General features: G+C 41.0%; 1 long non-coding RNA gene across 1 annotated transcript; it reads right to left on the bottom strand.

Moving 5' to 3' along the window:
* Positions 1-14,911: 14,911 nt before the first annotated feature.
* Positions 14,912-16,987, bottom strand: LOC311345535. The gene is made up of 3 exons (XR_014633684.1): positions 16,833-16,987; positions 15,995-16,057; positions 14,912-15,011 (listed from the first exon to the last, which is right to left on the bottom strand). It is a non-coding gene; the product is annotated as an uncharacterized lncRNA (long non-coding RNA).
* Between the last annotated feature and the right edge of the window lie 3,013 nt (positions 16,988-20,000).

Here is a 20,000-nt window from a genome sequence, read left to right on the forward strand (position 1 = left end):
CCCCTTATCTTTTCCTCTCACTTTTCGGCTCAATGCACCTCCTCTGCTGTCTCCTCCATCCCCCCTTATTTTCTCTCCTTTCCTCTCCTTCTCCACCTCCCCTGCCTTTCCATTTGCGTTGTGAATTATAAAGCATGAGTATAATGATTTTCATACATACATTTTTCTGTGCAAAAATATGCATACAACACACACACACACACACACACACACACACAGAGACACACACATGTACACAGACACACACGCACACACACACACACACACACACACACACACACACACACACACACACACACACACACACACACACATACACACACGTCATGTTAACCTACACACACACACACACACACACACACACACACACATAACCTAACACATAACACATAACCTAGCACAGTCATTCAAGCATCCCAGCAAATCACTTGGCTGAGATTAGAAGGTTGATTTACAGATATTATTAACACTCTTAGACTCATCTACTTTGAACCCAACATTTATAGTCATACACATAACACATATTGTTATCTTCTCACCAATTAGATTATGTTCCTGTACTTTATCAGAGAATAATTGCATTCTCAGCCTTGCAAGGAGACACAAGTTGTTGCAATGTAAGTGTAGGGTTTACTTTCCATCACTCGGCTCCAATTAACAAAGGATTACTGTCTGGATGTCCATGGGCTAACTGTTAATCCAGCTGCCTGTATGTCCACAGGCTAAATGCTAATCTAGCTCTCTGGATGTCCAAGGGCTAACTTCTAAGCTAAATGTCTGAAAGTTGTCTTAAAGGCTGGAGGTTTAGCAAACTCAGACTGTTGTTTTCTGGAAAACCATCAATTTAGTTGTATTGGTGTTCAGTTATCAGACCACATTCGGCCGCCAAAACAACTTACAATGGCAATATGCATAGTTGTCTGTTTAGCATTCTGTTCTTCAGCTCATTGTATTTAAGCATTCAGATTGCATTTGTTTATGAATGACACATCTGAAAAAAAGTTATGAGACAGAAAGAGAGTACAGATAGAAAGATAGAGGAAGACACTAGAATGTATCTGTAGCTTAAAAGAGAAAGGATTAGTCCTTGTAGAGAAACCACAGTAAAGTTAAATTAGTTGAGCAGATGAGAGAGAGACTGAGAGAGTGATGGTTTTTTCCCAGACTAAATAGAGATGCTCTCCAATATGAGGCTTAGCTACCGACCTAAATTAAACCAATAATCACTGATCAAACCTCCATTCAAACTCCATTAGGCCATGGACACAATATCCAAATCATTTTGGTTATTTCCATCCTGCAATAACAGGGCTGAAGGTAGTTTTAATTGGTGGGGTCAAAGCCTCTTCAACCTCCAACAGGAAGTAGAAATCCCTGCTGAGGTTTCTCCAGGTTTCAACCAGTCCTTCTCGGTTATTGGAATACAAATGAACTAACAGCCTCTACAAAATGTGTTACGACTGCTAAATTAACATAATATGTATTGATCCCTGAGGAAATTTGTCCTTTGCAATTGATCCATAATACCACAATGACCCCCGGAACCAAGACGCCCAGGGGCAAGTCTGTGCCTTGCTCAAGGGGCCGGGTTGTGTCTAGGCGCATCTTAGCATGCCGTTTTGTGTACATTCGTCAGCGTTTCATTTAACTCAAACCGTAACTCTTTAATAGATCTGACGTCTTCATCGCGATTGGGGCAATACAATGGGGTCGTTTACCGCTGCTGACCGGAGCATAAGTGAGTCATGGTGAGCTTTTGTTGTTAATTGCTGTTACCCAGGTGCTAAGCTCCCTTTCCGCTCCTCTCCCTCTAACAGTCTGCTGGTTGCATGGTGTGTGGTGGCTGTCTCCCCTGCTATGCCGACCCTCTTCACCCCTCTCCCTCTAGAAGGGACGCAATTAACGGGACTGGGAACCGGAGCTTATGAACACTAAAGCTAAAGAGAGCTGAGTAATCATGGCTATGTCACTGCTACTTTGTTACTGTTGTTGCTTCACTGCCGCTGCTGCTGTCGCTGCCGCTGCCGCCGGCTTGGTTCTGGGTCCTGTCGGCTGTCCCTGGTCGGCATGCCTCCTGCTGTCGACCCTGTTTCCCACTGCTGCTGTGCGTGGTGCGGTGTGGTGTGTGTGTGTGTGTGTGTGTGTGTGTGGCTGCCGCTCGGATAGGCCGCTGCGAGCTCCGCCGGGACGCTCAGCCACTCGTTCTGCCAAGGTGTGGTGTCGTTGTTTATTTAATTTTCATTTGGAAGGGGAACTTCTCAATTTGAGGCCTTCTTTATTCGTGTTTAAAACTGATTAATTATGGTTAATTGTTGAGTTGATATCTCTGGCCAGAGACTCTTTAATTTTCTTGTTTTCTTTCATTTGATTGATTTCTGATTACTGCAAATTAATACTCTTCAGTTTATTGATTGATTATTCATCAGTTGGTTTATGGGATTTATGGGATATTGTTTGTTTTAACTGTGAGCCCTCTTAACCGTGCATTTTATCTTTTCCTAGAGCTGAAGGCCGACGGTGGTGGTGGTTCCCCTGGGTGGTGGTGGTGATCCCTTGTGTGTGTGTGAGCCTTGTTCAAGATTTTCGTTGTGTGCACGTCATGTTTTTGCTGTGTGAGTGGGGTGCTCCTCTTTCTTTTTGGACATCACTTTCCCCCGTCGACCCCTCCTCCAGCCGGTAAGCCTCAGCTTGTACCCACTTCCTTCCCCAGTTGGGCTCCCTTTTCTTTTTATCTTTTCGTGCCAAACCTTGTGTTCATTATAATAATAAAGTGTTGTGTGTTATCATTGAACTCTGTCTCCCGCCCTCCCTGATTGAACAAACCTGAGTGTCCTTTTGTCAGAGGTGATAATTGACCTTTAGTACGGGTCCTTGGGCCCTAACCCAAGGTGGCGTTGTCGGTAACAAACAAAAAGAGAAAAGATCTTCTGATACATAAATTAGTAATCCTCCTCGTGTCACCACAATAGCTTTCTAGAATGAGAAAGACTTGAAGTGATGAAATACAAGACACGTTTAACCTTCTCTTTAGTCCAGTCTCCCTTTTGGATGACAAATAATTTGAATTAGAAGGGAAAAAGTACATAGTGGAAATGTATACTGCTACTAATTTAGTAACTGCATTAACGAAAGCACGACCAAAACACGCAGCGGTCTTCGCATCGCGTCTATCGTTTTCGCACCCCTATCTTTCAAACGCAAGGCTGTAGAGATGTGTTTTAAGCTTTGCTTTGAATAGCTCCAGAGTCAGCTTCCCTGATCACAGCGGGCAGACTATTCCATAGGAAGGGGGGCGCGGTAGGCGAACGCTCTCTGTCCAGCCGATTTCTTTTTAACCTTTGATAGCGAAAGAAGGCCAGCTCCCGAAGACCGGAGGGGCCGTGAAGGACTATAAAGGAATGATGAGGTCCTTCAGGTAGGATGGAGCTAGTCCATGCAAGGCTTTATATGTTACGATCACGGGGGAAGGTAGTGGACCCAAAAGCACGACACAGGATTGACCAGGCAACTTAGATGGAACAGAGGTGTTTATTAAGAATCCGGGGGGGCTGGAGAATGGTGGGGATCTGGTATGGGTCCAGTGGAGTCCTAACGGAGGGGCGGAGGGGCATGGAACTGAGGAATAAGGAAACACGGGTTGGACTGGATAGTTCTTCGTAAATAAGGATTATACAGGGGAGCCACAAGATGAAACAAACTATTCAAGGTCTATTACGATCTGGCGACGATCGTTTGGAGAACCGGGGTCGATATAGAGGGAGCTGATTGGTGATTGGTGGCAGGTGTGTGGAGCTGAATGGAGAGAAGACTGGGTGGAGGGCGTGACATTATAGGTTAGCAGTAACACCTTCCGATCTGGAAGTTATTGGTAGCCAGTGCAAAGAGGCGAGAATAGGAGTGATGTGATCAAACTGCAGCATTCTGTACAAGCTGTAGACTCCTCATCGTAGAGTTAGATAGACCCGAGAACACTGAATTACAATAATCCACTCTTGATGATATAAGTGCGTGAATCAGTGTCTCTGCATCTGCTGCAGATAACATTGGTCTGTTTTTTACAATGCTTCTCAGGTGGAAAAAAGCGATTTTAGTTATACTTCTAACATGTTGGTCAAAGCACAGCAGAGGGTCGAACAGGACACCAAGAGTTCTGACACATGCACTCTGTGGGATGGCCAAGCCATCCAACCACAGTGAGACTAAATTTTCACTGGTCCAGTTTTGGACAACATGTGGAGCAATGAGCTACATTTTTGATTGAAATCCCCCTGCACCCAGAACCACTGTGCCCCCCCCCACCCCCCTTCTAAAGTCGAAGAAAATCTCCTAGTTGAAATACATTGGTTTAAAATGTTTTCTGTGTAGCACGAAAATCTGAGAAACGCTCTTATTCAAAATGCATTTACATTTCATCCTGTGTAGAACGAAAAAAGTCTGACAATTGTGCTCTGAGTCAATAGATACATTCGTGAGCATGAGCATGAAATCGTGTGATACCGGGTTGCAATAAAAACAACCAGACCACCTCTCATTTGAATATTTACATTTGTGCTTCCGAAAAAAATGCTAAATATAATAATAAGAAAGCCTAACAACAGCAATAGTTTAGTGCTGCATGCAGCACTCACCTAATGAACAATAATAGCACTGATTCATATTTTACTTTATGCCGGCGTTACTAACTGAAAATATAAGCAATTTTAGGTGACAAACAATAGGTTTGTTAGCTAACATTATTGGTATCTTACATAAGCTTATGTATTGTTTGGACTGACCTGTAAAGTCTTCAAAACTTATACTATAAAGAAAAACAAGCAAAATATGTATATGTAAGATGTTATATTACATATACTCACTATATGTAATATGTATATGTTTCTGAGGATACTAACAAAATTATGTTGGTGATCAAACGATACGTCACTTATGTTATTAATGAGACAGGTGAGGTTAACTGAAAAGTACGGTGACCTACACGACCTTCTCTGTGTGTTTGATCTGACAGAGAACTGAATGTCTTGTGTGCAATGTGTGAAGACGGACATTCCACACTGGTGCCTCCACTACACATTAAATGGATAGCGCAAGGTGCACAAGGTGCACTTAATGGACACATGCCCCCTCAGGACGGACAGCGTTTAAAACCAGTCAAGGAATGGAAGGAAAAGAGACGAAGAGGAGGAGGATGATATCAGGGAAGACAGGGGGAGGAGGTGGTGGACATCAGGGTGCGTGGATAATTGATTGTGTGTGATTGACTTCTCCATGCACTGCAATGTACATTTAATACGAAACACAATTAATCTCTAGGGCCCAGCAGTAGCCTAAATAAACTCCTAAAACGTCCCCCAAAAGGTTCCCAATGTAGTATTACATTAACTCGTGCTGTTACCATGCTGAACAAACTGTCTCTGACGTCATCCTTCCTATTTGACTCAACTGTCAGACGATTAATAATGGTGTGCTCGTTTTGTCAATCAGTTGCCCACGGAGGGGTAGGTTTTTGGCAGGCTGAAACCTGCATCAATCAAACTTCCGTGCTCTGTGTAATGAATGCCAAATCAGGGATTAATCCATCCCTCTCTGAAAACCCAGACATGAGAAACGTTAGCTCTATGTAACGGAATGAAGTGAGGAATGATAAACTGGGGAGACACAATGTGAGCCTTTATCCTTGGGTTAGGAAGGGAGAGAGAGAGAGAGAGAGAGAGAGAAAAAAAAAAGAAAGAGAGAGAGTGTGTGTGTATGCATGAAACATCAAATGACCATGAATGAACATGTAACAACAATATCCTTATCCATTGGAATGAACCAGGAATGTTGTTGCTGGACCTCAGGTGTGTGCGTGTGTGTGTGTGTGTGTGTTTGTGTGTTTGTTTGTGTGTGTGGATCCTGCATCTTCTGTATATTACTTGTAATGAGACGATGACCAAATAAGATAAGATTAGACTTTATCGTGTGAGGAATATTCTGATCAAACAGGTACTAAACAAAAGAAAAGAAAAATAAACTTAGGAAAAATAAAATAACAATTATACACAAATCACCTGGCTACTGTGGTTGGGATAGCTAAACACACACACACACACACACACACACACACACACACACACACTCACACACATGTCAGAGCACATGCCGGAGCCTCAGCCGGTGATCTGCATGTTTATTGAATCTCAGATCAGAAATAATCACGCTATTGACCGTGCATCAGCATGCATGGATGGACAAATGGAAATATGGATGGATGGAAAAACCATTGATGGAGAGAAGGATGTCGTGGATGGATGGTATAGGGTGGGATGAGTGGAAAGAACAATTGACAGAGAGAGTGATACTGGGCTTCTGGGATGGATGGACGATGAATGCGGGAAAGAACATGGGATAGATTGATGGATGAAATATACATGGTAAAGTAAATATGCATTTCAGTCATTGATAGATAATGGCATAAGCGCGCATCACGCTACAAGACGAATGTTGAATGAATTATAGAGGAAGGGGGAGCCGTGGATCTGTAATAATTTTCTCTCTGAGTGGACTGAATCATTGGCCCTCAGGTGCTGATCAATACATATCAGCGATGTTGATCCATGAGTATTGTAGCAGGGTCAGGACCCCAGGGCTTGGGCAGACCCAATGATCCCGACTCACATGATCTGTGTTCTCATTCTCACTGGTGGACCACTGGTATACTGGTAGAAACACATTACCCCTGACTAACCCTGAACACGATGGTACTACAGCCTAAATGCAATATTATTGTATTTCTCATTCTCACTGGTGGACCACTGGTATACTGGTAGAAACACATTACCCCTGACTAACCCTGAACACGATGGTACTACAGCCTAAATGCAATATTATTGTATTCTGCCCGGAACCTAATGTAAGGGATTTTCACCCACTCACTGACCTCAGTATAGAACCTCTGTGTCTTCTTTGATCCGCCAAAGAAGCTGGCCCAGTCCTGTTTTTACAACTGAGAAACATTTTGAAAATCAGAGCTATGCTGTCTTTTGTGAACTCTGAATGCATAATTTGTCCTTTTTTGCATGAATTATATTGTTTCTCCCTGTTTACATGCATCAGTCTTTTGCCCGCCTTTGCCCACCTACATATGGTCCAAACACAGCTGGCCGGCTCTGAACAAGGTACATGCGTAGGGGCCCATCACCCCAATCCTGATGTCCCATTGACTGCCACTTTAAAATGGTTTTAAAATCCTTATCCTTTAAAGCAAAAATTAGCTGGCTCCTCTGGTAAGTGCGGACTCAGATTGACTCGTAATGAGCTATTATCTGTCCCTCAGTCCAGATTGGCAACCAGAGGAGACCCTGGCTTTTCTCCTATATGTCACTCGATCCAGACTGGTGACCAGGGGAAACAGGTCCAACAAACCACACATGAGTCTTGTTTTGCCTCAATAAAGGCAAGCATTACAATAAATAAAGATAGAAATAGAACAAATGTTAAGGACCGTTAATGAGATGTCACTGAATAAACTGCTACTTGGTTTGTATGAAAGCCTCTCCCTAATGAGCAATTTGTAAAAAAATATTGAGCGTCCGGAACAATATTTCAGCATGAAATACGTCCAATAAAACAATTTTCACATGTTTTGGGACTTTAATTAAGAATACAGCTTCACTTAAACAATTTGTTAAATGACACATTAAACGTTTCAGCCCCAAGGAAATACTACAACAACAAGGGCCACACTTACTCAAACACACAATGGACTGTTAAGCAGTGGTTGTAGCACTAACAGGAGGGCCCACACAGGAAACTTCCAGTTTCAGGACCAAGTCTCAAGACCAAAGGTCTTCATAGACACTGAGGTTGCAGACAGGACAAGACGGTGCTATAACTCATCAAAGTTGCATATTATTTTGGAACCTTGATCGGTCTTTTTGATGAAGCGATATATTATCATTTATTAATTAATTGAGGAGACCCTTTTGAGGAGGCCACAGAAGTGAGGATTAGGAAGGGCTTAGGGCATCTCAAAGATGCCCACAGGTTAGGCTGTGTATATTAGGGAATTGAACTCAGTACCCTTCGGACGGAAGTCTAAAACACTAACCACTAGACTATCCTTGTCAGCCACGATTTAGGAAAGAAGATGGCTGCCTGGGCGCCACTGCTAAGGTTTATAGTTGGCCACCATCAGTTGGTGCCCAACGGGAGCCTTGTGAATTATTTTTCCCCCCCGGAGATTTTATCCTATCCATCTCGTGTGTGCTGTTCTTGAGAGCTCCCTCATCTCTCTTCTGTTAGCTAAACCTTCTCTCTCTTTTCACCTGTTGTCGTAGGGCTCTTTTAAACTCATTCAACCATTTTCTCCAGTTTTGTAGGCTGTTTCTTTTATTTGATGGCGAGAACTTTGGCCCTTTTTTATGCCATTTTTAAATGTTTTAAAGTTTTCATTTACTTGATTTGATTTTCCGTGTGGGTGGTTATTATACCCCCCCTTGACTCTCTCAGACAAACATGATAGTTATGGGACGTGATATAATAGAGTTATCATTGGAGCTAAATATTTAGGTCAGAGCTGGAGCGCTGATGAGAGATTGCCATGTTGAAACAGATCAAGCCCCTGCACTCGCTCCTGCTACGGCAAACATCTCTCTGGTGTCAACGCCCTGTCACTGGCACCACTTTGCTCGTGCAATGGAGCCCTCTTCAGCTTGGTGACATCATTTGCGGTCGCGAGAAGCTTAATTTAAATTAATGATGGGGGGAGGGGGAAGGTGGTGGCACTATCTATTCAGTTATTGTAATACAACTTTAGGAAGGACCAGCTCTCCTCAACTTTGTCTCCTGCTGCTCAGAGCTGAAAAGCATCTGTGATGAGAACCTCATTCTGTTGAAATACCACAACAAGTCCATGTTACAGATTCCCTCCAGGGGAAATAGATTAGGGGCTTATAGAAAACTAGCCTCAACACATATCTTTTTATCAAGCCCTACCGACCTGCCCTTAAATCCTAGTGCCCTGCTCAGTGGCAGCGGTGTTGTCAACTATGTCTAGTAAGATCTCCAGTAGCCTTTGGCTTTTCTTTATGAGATAGCCGGCAGCGAAAATGCTGCAGGCTGAGTTCTGCACACACTGCGATTACATGCAAGAGAGTGGTGTTTGCAGAAGGGCAAACTTGTGTGTGTGTGTGTGTGTGCATGAATGTGTGGTACACTAAGGGTACCGGCTTGGGGGTTTGGAGAATGTGGTAAATTTGCAGGGCAAAGGCTTCGTGGAAGGTTATTCGATCGAGTTCAGCAGACTGCATGCCGGTACATCTCTGTCTCCGGGGTGACATATCGTCTTCCATCCAGCTAGAGTCAGATGGCAGACTGAGTCAACGGCCCATAACCACCGGATGTTTTGGGTACAAAGCACATCCCCTATCAGCATTATTAACTTCAACAAAGCTTTGCAAAACAGCCAACGGCGGTTGAAGTGACTTTTTGATTTGACTCTACTAGATTTCTGATCCCCAACCGCGAACGCACGCATTACTCACAGAAATATAATAAGGTGTCCTGGTCGCCAAAGGGGAGCATATGAGATTGCATATAAGATTGACTTGGCATAAGCGAATAGTATTCGCTTATGCCAAGACAATCTTATATGCAAATGGGTATTGATGTACAACATCAATTTTAAGTATTCATCGAATACTTAAAATTGATGTTGTACATCAATACCCTAGTTGACAACTATGAAATGTGTGCCGTAGCCAGCAGGAGTGCAGGGGACTCCCACTACCGCCATTCCCTCATGCTCAGCAACACACACACACACACACACACACACAGCCAGGGTGTCAGGGTGGCAGTTTTTTTTTTGTTGGAAAATTTCAATGTTTCATGTCTTTTTAGTTTGTATTAAAGATGAATGTTCAACTGTTCGACTAATAATAATAGGGCCTACCATTAACTTACCTATTTTTTCATGATTAAAAAAAACGTCTTCCCCTCTCCCCCCCCCCCCCCCCATCTGGTTTTTTGACAAATCCCACCCTCCTTGGAAAGCAATAGCAGCTCGCAAGCTAGTTAGCAAGGGTAATGCGTTGGTTGTGTGCGTGAGTCACAGCTCAGAAAACAAAGAATGGTGCGGGGACGTTGCTGGATGTATAATAACAAACGACTAATGATGGAAAGTTGGTGACCTTTATGCAAATGGTGCAGCGCGATCTGACGATTGATTGGACGAACAACATGTGTTCTGGTTGTTTTAAAACACCCACCAGCAGGCTCGGTAGGGGGTGTTTGTGTGTGTGTAATGATAGCATCATTTTAGATTTCAACTCGGCATGAAAACAGAAAGGAGAAACAGACACAAGGAGAATTGGAGCACAACTGTTACTCCCAAAAAAGTAAAGACACCAAAGAAAGTATCATTGCGATAAAACAACAACATGGAGGCGCATCATGGCGAGGACCCACTCCCTTTTTTTTTTCATTGTGGGCAAAGAAAACCCAACTATTCCTAATTTCTTTGGATTATACACTGATAAACATACTTATGAATATTATATTACAATTCTGCCAAGTCCATTCTGCTAGATGCCACTAAATTCTACACACTATTCCTTTAACTCCGACCAAAATGTCACACAACTGAAGCCAATCCAACCCCGGTCTGAGCCAGTGAAGCTGAGAACATTGGGAAGGCCATGCAAACTTTCTTCAGAAGCAGACTGCTGCTGCCAGCAGTCCATCAGACCGCAGAAGGGACGTCATTTAAACAGCTCTAATTAAACTCCGGCCTGCATCGCCACTCTAAATGGTTGTCATGGCAAGAGAGAGAGAGACAGATTGACGGACAGTCCCAGTGGAATACGTCTCCATAATGGCACTCTCTCCAATGGCGTCTATGTGTGGTCACAGGTAATCGAGAGAAGCTGTCACAGTTCCTAGCGCCACTGCCCTCACCGTCAGACGGGGATTCATTGGGGGCAAATAACAGTGGCTATACCTGAAAAGGTCTCTGTGTGTGTGTGTGCGTGTGTGCGTGTGTGTGTGCGTGTGTGCGTGTGTGTGTGTGCGTGCGTGCGTGTGTGTGTGCGTGCGTGCGTGTGTGTGTGTGTGTGTGTAATTAAGTATTACTGCTGCTGATGTTGACACTCCTTCTTAGCTCAACTTCCTTTGTTTGTATTGGTTTTTTACAAATAACAAATGGCTCAAAACCGTGAATGTTCCGGTGAACAACAGAAGCGATAGGCCCTGATTATGAGGAACACGGCTCTAAGGCACTACAGACAGCACCGGAGTCAGGGCAAAAGTTTGGATGGGAGGACCAATTTGAATCACTTAACTTCCTTGTAATGTCGCTGTTCCCTTGGTAATGTTTCACCAGCGAGCGGTTTAAGGTGAGGTCGTATGTGGGCAGCTGGGAAACTCTTCTTTAAAGAAATGCCAATAATAGTTTGTAGCCGACTGTAGCTGCGATGTTGTTCCACACGAGAGAACATTAAGTGCATTATCATTTGGAGGTGTGAGCATGATTCATATAAGTGACCCTTGGTGAAATGTTGTTAGATGCCAACGCCTACGTAATGGAGCCTCACAGTAACACGACAATGCTAAACATATCTTAATTGTTTTGTTCTTTTTTTATATCTGAACAGAGAGAGACATAACACTTTGTGATGACGGCTTATCGCCCACAATAGACCCCCCCCCAAAGTTTTTTTTTCTGGTTCTCTTTGTGGTGTATATTTATTTTTAGTCAATTCTATTTGGTTAATTCAACAGCTGCTTACCCAGAATTGGCTGGCTGAGCATTACAAGTTTTCCTCAGTGTCCAACCAAGTGAAGTTCCTCACCATGGTAATCTAACGAACCTTGCCCTTTGTTGCTGTCATTGTTTTGTTTTATAGATACGCAAACAGTTCTGCATATTTTTGGCTTTTTGAAGTTTCCATGGTAACACAAAAAGTATGCTGTTGCTCTAGACTACGTCAGAGGGAAAGCGCAATACTCAGGCAAGTCGATAATGCAAGTTGTTACCGTGTCATCACGGTTTGTTTCATCATTACACTCAACGAGAACTCAACTAAAGAGAAAATAAATTGATAACTACTTGCTTAAACAATTAACAATAGGCAATATTACATTTAAATAAATAAACTGAGCATGCGACAGGTGCACCTACCTCAGGGTAGTTTAACAGCAGACCGGGTAAGGAATACTAGGGTTCACCCCCCCAGTCTGTAAGGGGCTGTGTTCTTCACATAAATCAAATGCCTGTAACGAACAACTAGGAATGGTTCCACTTCTGTTCAAATACAAATACAATTTGAAAAACAGTAGGCTCAAGTGAATTGCACAGCCTACAATAAGAATTGCAGGTGGAATCATTTCACTCTGCTACACTAAGTACCCCTAACCTATGATAAGTGCCCTGCTACACACCATAGCATGTCAAGTGGGCTACCATGTTATGCTTCATGCCCAAACAGGCTAAGGACCTTCACACGCTTCATACCAAACTAATCCCCTGCTATGCTCAAGAAGCGATGTGCCCTTATATTCTACCACCTTAACATGCTAACTAACACACGTATCATATGTGTGAAAGAAAGGATGCTCGCAACTGAGCTTCTGAGGCATCAAAGACCAAAGCCCACATTTACATATCCACAGGTAGTGATGGGGTGGGCTGAACAAGCTAAGTGGCTATGACTCACAGCGCGCCACATGATATTTGTTGACATCTATGTTCAACTGCTCTTGAACATAGATTTACTATACTGCAATAACTACAATACATTCATGTGTTTTACTTGTTATTTAAAGACTGTTTTGTTTTGTAACAATTTAGCTTATTTGTCATAAAGATAAGAGAACAGAGAAATGTAGTGAATTTGTGATAAAGTTTGTGCCAGTCCAAGCCATTTATCAACAGGAGTCTGAGGTTGAAATATAATTGAAATGTTCATCAAATGTATGGTCCTAGACTGCCCGTGCATCTGCTATGGAGATTTGTGAACACGGATGAACAAAAGAGTCACATAAAACCCCATCTCCAAAGGAAGAAATCTCTCAACTTTTATTTTCCTTTTGGTTTCTCTCCATGTGTCTGTGCACTCCGTCTTACTAAAGCAGGTATGTTCTATGAATTATTCGGTAACACTTTACAATAAGGTACACAGAAACGTAGGTAGTTACTGAGGAACGAATGAGTAACGAATGAGGAACGAATGAGGAACGAATGAGTAACGAATGATGAACGACGAAGTGACAGTTACTCAGTAACTACTGAGGAGTTACTGGTAAACAGACCAGGGGACTACTGAGGAACGAATGAGTAACGAATGAGGAACGAATGAGTAACGAATGATGAACGACGAAGTGACAGTTACTCAGTAACTACTGAGGAGTTACTGGTAAACAGACCAGGGGACTACTGTATTCGTTACTGAGTAACGAATGATGAACAACCAGGGGCCCTAAAGTGACAGTTACTCAGTAACTACTGAGGAGTTACTGGTAAACAGACTAGGGGATACTGTATTAATGAATCATTCTGTGAAATAGCAAACTGACCAATTGATTATGAAAGCAACTGAATTTTCCTGGGATTTCACAATTAGTTAATAAATTAACAACGCACAGACGGGATGATTGTCATATTTTAATAAAGATATTCACAATACATACATTCATATTCACATTTAAGGTTTATTATGTGGCATTAGTAATGTTGAAGGCTTAAAAGCAATTGTCCACCACTGCAGGGCACGCTTTAAACCTGCCTCCCTTGGTTTCAAGCGCTGTCGAGGGCTGGCTTGGGTCCCACACTGGATCGACTGGTAGAGCTGGATCTGACTGATGAGTTGTTACTCTTTCGCGATCCATTCGTTCACCAGTAGTTAAGCTTCATGAATCATTCGTTTACCAGTAGTGAAGCTTTTTGTGTACCTTCATGTAAAGTAATGCATCATACTGAGTTGTTACTCTTTCGCGAACCATTCGTTCACCAGTAGTTAAGCTTCATGAATCATTCGTTTACCAGTAGTGAAGCTTTTTGTGTACCTTCATGTAAAGTAATGCATCATACTGAGTTGTTACTCTTTCGCGAACCATTCGTTCACCAGTAGTTAAGCTTTATGAATCATTCGTTTACCAGTAGTGAAGCTTTTTGTGTACCTTCATGTAAAGTAATGCATCATACTGAGTTGTTACTCTTTCGCGAACCATTCGTTCACCAGTAGTTAAGCTTTATGAATCATTCGTTTACCAGTAGTGAAGCTTTTTGTGTACCTTCATGTAAAGTAATGCATCATACTGAGTTGTTACTCTTTCGCGAACCATTCGTTCACCAGTAGTTAAGCTTTATGAATCATTCGTTTACCAGTAGTGAAGCTTTTTGTGTACCTTCATGTAAAGTAATGCATCATACTGAGTTGTTACTCTTTCGCGAACCATTCGTTCACCAGTAGTTAAGCTTTATGAATCATTCGTTTACCAGTATGAAGCTTTTTGTGTACCTTCATGTAAAGTAATGCATCATACTGAGTTGTTACTCTTTCGCAAACCATTCGTTCACCAGTAGTTAAGCTTTATGAATCATTCGTTTACCAGTAGTGAAGCTTTTTGTGTACCTTCATGTAAAGTAATGCATCATACTGAGTTGTTACTCTTTCGCGAACCATTCGTTCACCAGTAGTTAAGCTTTTTGAACCATTCGTTTACCAGTAGCGAAGCACTTTCGGGTTAGTTATAAAACCCCAAACCACTGATGACAATGAGGGATCTACAGCCACTTTAGTTAAAAATGTATACAACATAGGGAAATATATATACATATACTGCGCTCATGACACATAATAACAATAACATAATAACAGGATAATATAGAAAATATTAACAATTTAAAACACAAACAGAAACAAAAAAAGACATTTTAAAATGTAACAAAAAAAGGCACTCTAAAAACAAAACAAAAACCAGCTCTCTTCATCTGACACGGCTGTAGCGATCCATCGCCTCTTCTGGGGTGAGGACTGAAACAAAGAAAATTATAAACATGTATTAACAGTAGTATTTTGTCAGGATGATGGTAGTGCAGTTGGTTAGGGGTTTACTAGTATTAATACTATTCTTGTATTAGGGTTATATAGTGGCAAGTTAGTTCTAAATTACATTCTAGAGTAATGAATGTACAGAGTTATAATAATAATAATTATTAAATTGTAATTTCCAGTAGTATCAAGAGTACTGTGAGTGTACTGTCTATTCAAGTAGTATTATCTGTACTCTTTAACAGTAGGTTATTATAAATCAAATGAGCACAACTAGAGAGTAAAGTGGGAGTACTGTATAGTTTAGACAAGTGGTAGAATAAGTGGATTATATTGTTTAGTGTTATTTGAAAGCCATGTTCCTGCTGTAGCTTCATCCATTATGCTGCTTTGAACAGTCATGTATTGAACAGTCAGACGTGTTCAGACGTGGCTTTGATATTATAAGCAGACTTGGGACCAGCTGACCACCTAGCTCGTTAAATAAATGGGTAAGAATTGATCAATTAATCCAGCACCATGAATATAACCATAACCAAAAACTTTTTTATTTTCTACTTAGTAGACTAACTTAAAGTGGCTTAACTGACCTCAATCTAATTTATGTCATTGCTGTTCTAAGTTCCTTCCCATTCCCAAAGCACTTTCCGGTTACGATATCATGTAAAGGTAGATACTTGGTTACTGCAATGTTCAAGTACAAATGGAGTAAATATTACTAGCATCCTCTTGTCTTGGATCCCCTCTAGACACTAGCCTTCAACCAGTTAAGGTGAGCACCCTTATTTTAACATCATAAAACCAGGAAGTAGAAAAGAGGTTTAAAAGTAACACTATTATAGTGTTTTCATAGTGACGTTCATCAGTTATTAATCATTATACTGTGTACAACTACATTTCACAGTCACATGAATCTGAGTATATCTGTTAAGTATGCTTAACATTTAAAATAAAAAAATAATTACCTGCTTCCTCTGCTGCAGTTTGGCTACTGCGCTGTTCGGATTGTTCCCGCTGACTCGATGGCGCTGTAACATTTTGGAGCACAGAAAGAATGGTTGGTGTAAGGGGCTCAAAACCTTATGAAGGATATTGATGAATGCATACAGAGTGACGTTTTTGTTCATTTGAAAATTGTATGGATACCTTAAAAAAAAAAAAATACAGTTAGTTAAGAAATAAGGGTTTTATTCACTTTGGGCAATGACATTATCCATTGTCTTTAATGTTATAATATGTAATAATAATATGTATGATCATATGTCATTTTGATTTATGACAAATCATCATCAATTCATTTGTCATGGTTCCACATGCAGTCCATTGTGTAGAAGACATGTTTGAGAGATTCAGTTGTTAACATTACATACTGTAACTATGGACTAAAATGAAAAGAAAAAAAACAGGGAGAAAGGTATTACCGTAATAGCACTATAACAGTGTAATGTAGCAGTCTTCGGGTTTTTTAGTAGTTAAAAACAACTCCAAAAACTATTCAAAGACGTGGTAACTGACTCGCCTAATTTAACATTAGATAAGTGGTTGAAACGTCGGTCTTTTGACCTAGTTAAGAGTTAAACTTTTGTGTTTGACAGATAATTAAAATTTGCTTGCAACGTCGGCTATCTAGCCAGCTAGCAATCCATTGGTTATTAGTGACAAGGTTAGCTAGCAAGGACAAAAAATACGTGATAGAACAGACGTGGTACGATGTCAAATTAGCTCATTTTAGGAAGCTAAGCAATGTGACCGAATCATTACACTCTCAATTAATAATGAAATAACTTTAAAGCATGTACTTACATTCTAACATGGCTGTCTCTACATGTGGAAGCTCTTCCGTGGGCTGCCTTTTTCTCTTACTCTTTCGCTGAGTCTCCATTGTCAAGTCCTTCTGCACGACCTCCTTGCCCGTCGACGGAAGAGAGTGGGCGTGTCCGACGCATGGGGTAAAACGATCTGCGTATAACGTGCCCCTACCCACTGTACACGTCCGTCGACGACAAGGGACACTCCCGAATTGCATTGTGGGTCCGCATGTGCAAGACAGGAAGACGGTTTGATGCGAAGTTATCATGACCCTGCACGCTAAAGTACTCAGTCTTATTGAGGGAAGACAGACTTTTAAAAAGAAATTAAAATTGATAAAATGGCTCCAAAAGAAGAAGTTACTTAAAGCCAAAATAAAATGCAAACTCTGCAAAAAGAGAATGAAAATGAAGGAAAACGCAAACGTTGACGGACTGCAGTGGTAAGTATTCTTTTTTTGGTACGGTTTTTATCGATGACTTCCTTTGTTTACTGATATGTCATGTTATAAATTCAAGTTCAGTAACATTAATATTTATCATGAAGAAATGTGTTGTCTTCTGTAGGCAGTGCCGACGTAATAAACATAGAGGGAAAACGACGAGGAAGTCAGTGAGGTGCGGGTCACTTTTTGAGAGGAGCAAATTGTCCCTATTCAGCTGGATGAAATACATTTATAGGTAAGGTATGCAGTAGGGCTGTACGGTATGGACTACAATTTATATCACGGTATGATTTGAGGCATATACGGTAATGCCGTATTATATCACGGTATGTTCATTTTATCTTCTAATTTCTATATAAATGTTTCTGAAGGGGTATCATCAGCCAATCAGCGTTCACTCCCTGAGGGACGTAACATAACAGCCAATCAGCGTTCACTCCCTGCAGTCCAGACTAGAGTGAATCGCAGCACTCCCGGAGCTCTATATCTAAATAATATAATTAAGCAATAGATCACGACAGGCTGTGGTATACGGTCATTATACCACAGTTATTGAGTAATTGTAATTGTTGTAATTGAATGTTATTATTGTGTCATGCACACAGTTATGACTTATGCCTTCTTAGGCTTTAAAAACACTTTGAAACTCATCAAATTCACATCGTTTTGGCCAGAGGACCAGCATAATTTCTTAACCGTGCAAACAAAATAATCTTTGACTTTGACATGTTCTAGAATTTTTTATTAATTGTCGGTCCTAATGTTTATTTTTCTGTCTTCTACTACTTTATCACAGTATGGAAGGGGGAGATTTGGAGCTACCTGGAGGAGGAGAAAATGGGTCTTCTTCCTTGGCAGATTGCTGCATGACATTGGCCACGAACACCAATAACATTTCATTGAGTTTTGTTGAAACTTCTTTTCTTTGTTAGATTTTTTCAGTGTTCTTCAGAAATGCCTTGTTAAAAGTGCAGCCTTTATTTTTGTTACATTTTAAAATGCCTTTTTTTGTTTCTGTTTGTGTTTTAAATTGTTAATATTTTCTATATTATCCTGTTATTATGTTATATGTTATTATGTGTCATGAGCGCAGTATATATATATATATATTTCCCTATGTTGCATACATTTTTAACTAAAGTAGCTGTAGATCCCTCATTGTCATCAACAGTGGTTTGGGGTTTTATAACTAACCCGAAAGTGCTTCGCTACTGGTAAACGAATGGTTCAAAAAGCTTAACTACTGGTGAACGAATGGTTCGCGAAAGAGTAACAACTCAGTATGATGCATTACTTTACATGAAGGTACACAAAAAGCTTCACTAATGGTAAACGAATGATTCATGAAGCTTAACTACTGGTGAACGAATGGTTCGCGAAAGAGTAACAACTCAGTATGATGCATTACTTTACATGAATGTACACAAAAAGCTTCACTAATGGTAAACGAATGATTCATAAAGCTTAACTACTGGTGAACGAATGGTTCGCGAAAGAGTAACAACTCAGTATGATGCATTACTTTACATGAAGGTACACAAAAAGCTTCACTACTGGTAAACGAATGGTTCAAAAAGCTTAACTACTGGTGAACGAATGGTTCGCGAAAGAGTAACAACTCAGTATGATGCATTACTTTACATGAAGGTACACAAAAAGCTTCACTACTGGTAAACAAATGATTCATAAAGCTTAACTACTGGTGAACGAATGGTTCGCGAAAGAGTAACAACTCAGTATGATGCATTACTTTACATGAAGGTACACAAAAAGCTTCACTACTGGTAAACGAATGGTTCAAGAAGCTTAACTACTGGTGAACGAATGGTTCGCGAAAGAGTAACAACTCAGTATGATGCATTACTTTACATGAAGGTACACAAAAAGCTTCACTACTGGTAAACGAATGATTCATGAAGCTTAACTACTGGTGAACAAATGGTTCGCGAAAGAGTAACAACTCAGTATGATGCATTACTTTACATGAAGGTACACAAAAAGCTTCACTACTGGTAAACGAATGATTCATGAAGCTTAACTACTGGTGAACGAATGGTTCGCGAAAGAGTAACAACTCAGTATGATGCATTACTTTACATGAAGGTACACAAAAAGCTTCACTACTGGTAAACGAATGATTCATGAAGCTTAACTACTGGTGAACGAATGGATCGCGAAAGAGTAACAACTCATCAGTCAGATCCAGCTCTACCAGTCGATCCAGTGTGGGACCCAAGCCAGCCCTCGACAGCGCTTGAAACCAAGGGAGGCAGGTTTAAAGCGTGCCCTGCAGTGGTGGACAATTGCTTTTAAGCCTTCAACATTACTAATGCCACATAATAAACCTTAAATGTGAATATGAATGTATGTATTGTCAATATCTTTATTAAAATATGACAATCATCCCGTCTGTGCGTTGTTAATTTATTAACTAATTGTGAAATCCAGGAAAATTCAGTTGCTTTCATAATCAATTGGTCAGTTTGCTATTTCACAGAATGATTCATTAATACAGTATCCCCTAGTCTGTTTACCAGTAACTCCTCAGTAGTTACAGAGTAACTGTCACTTTAGGGCCCCTGGTTGTTCATCATTCGTTACTCAGTAACGAATACAGTAGTCCCCTGGTCTGTTTACCAGTAACTCCTCAGTAGTTACTGAGTAACTGTCACTTCGTCGTTCATCATTCGTTACTCATTCGTTCCTCATTCGTTACT

This window comes from Micromesistius poutassou, assembly GCF_964030765.1.
Source record: "Micromesistius poutassou genome assembly, chromosome: 6".
NCBI lineage: Eukaryota > Metazoa > Chordata > Actinopteri > Gadiformes > Gadidae > Micromesistius > Micromesistius poutassou.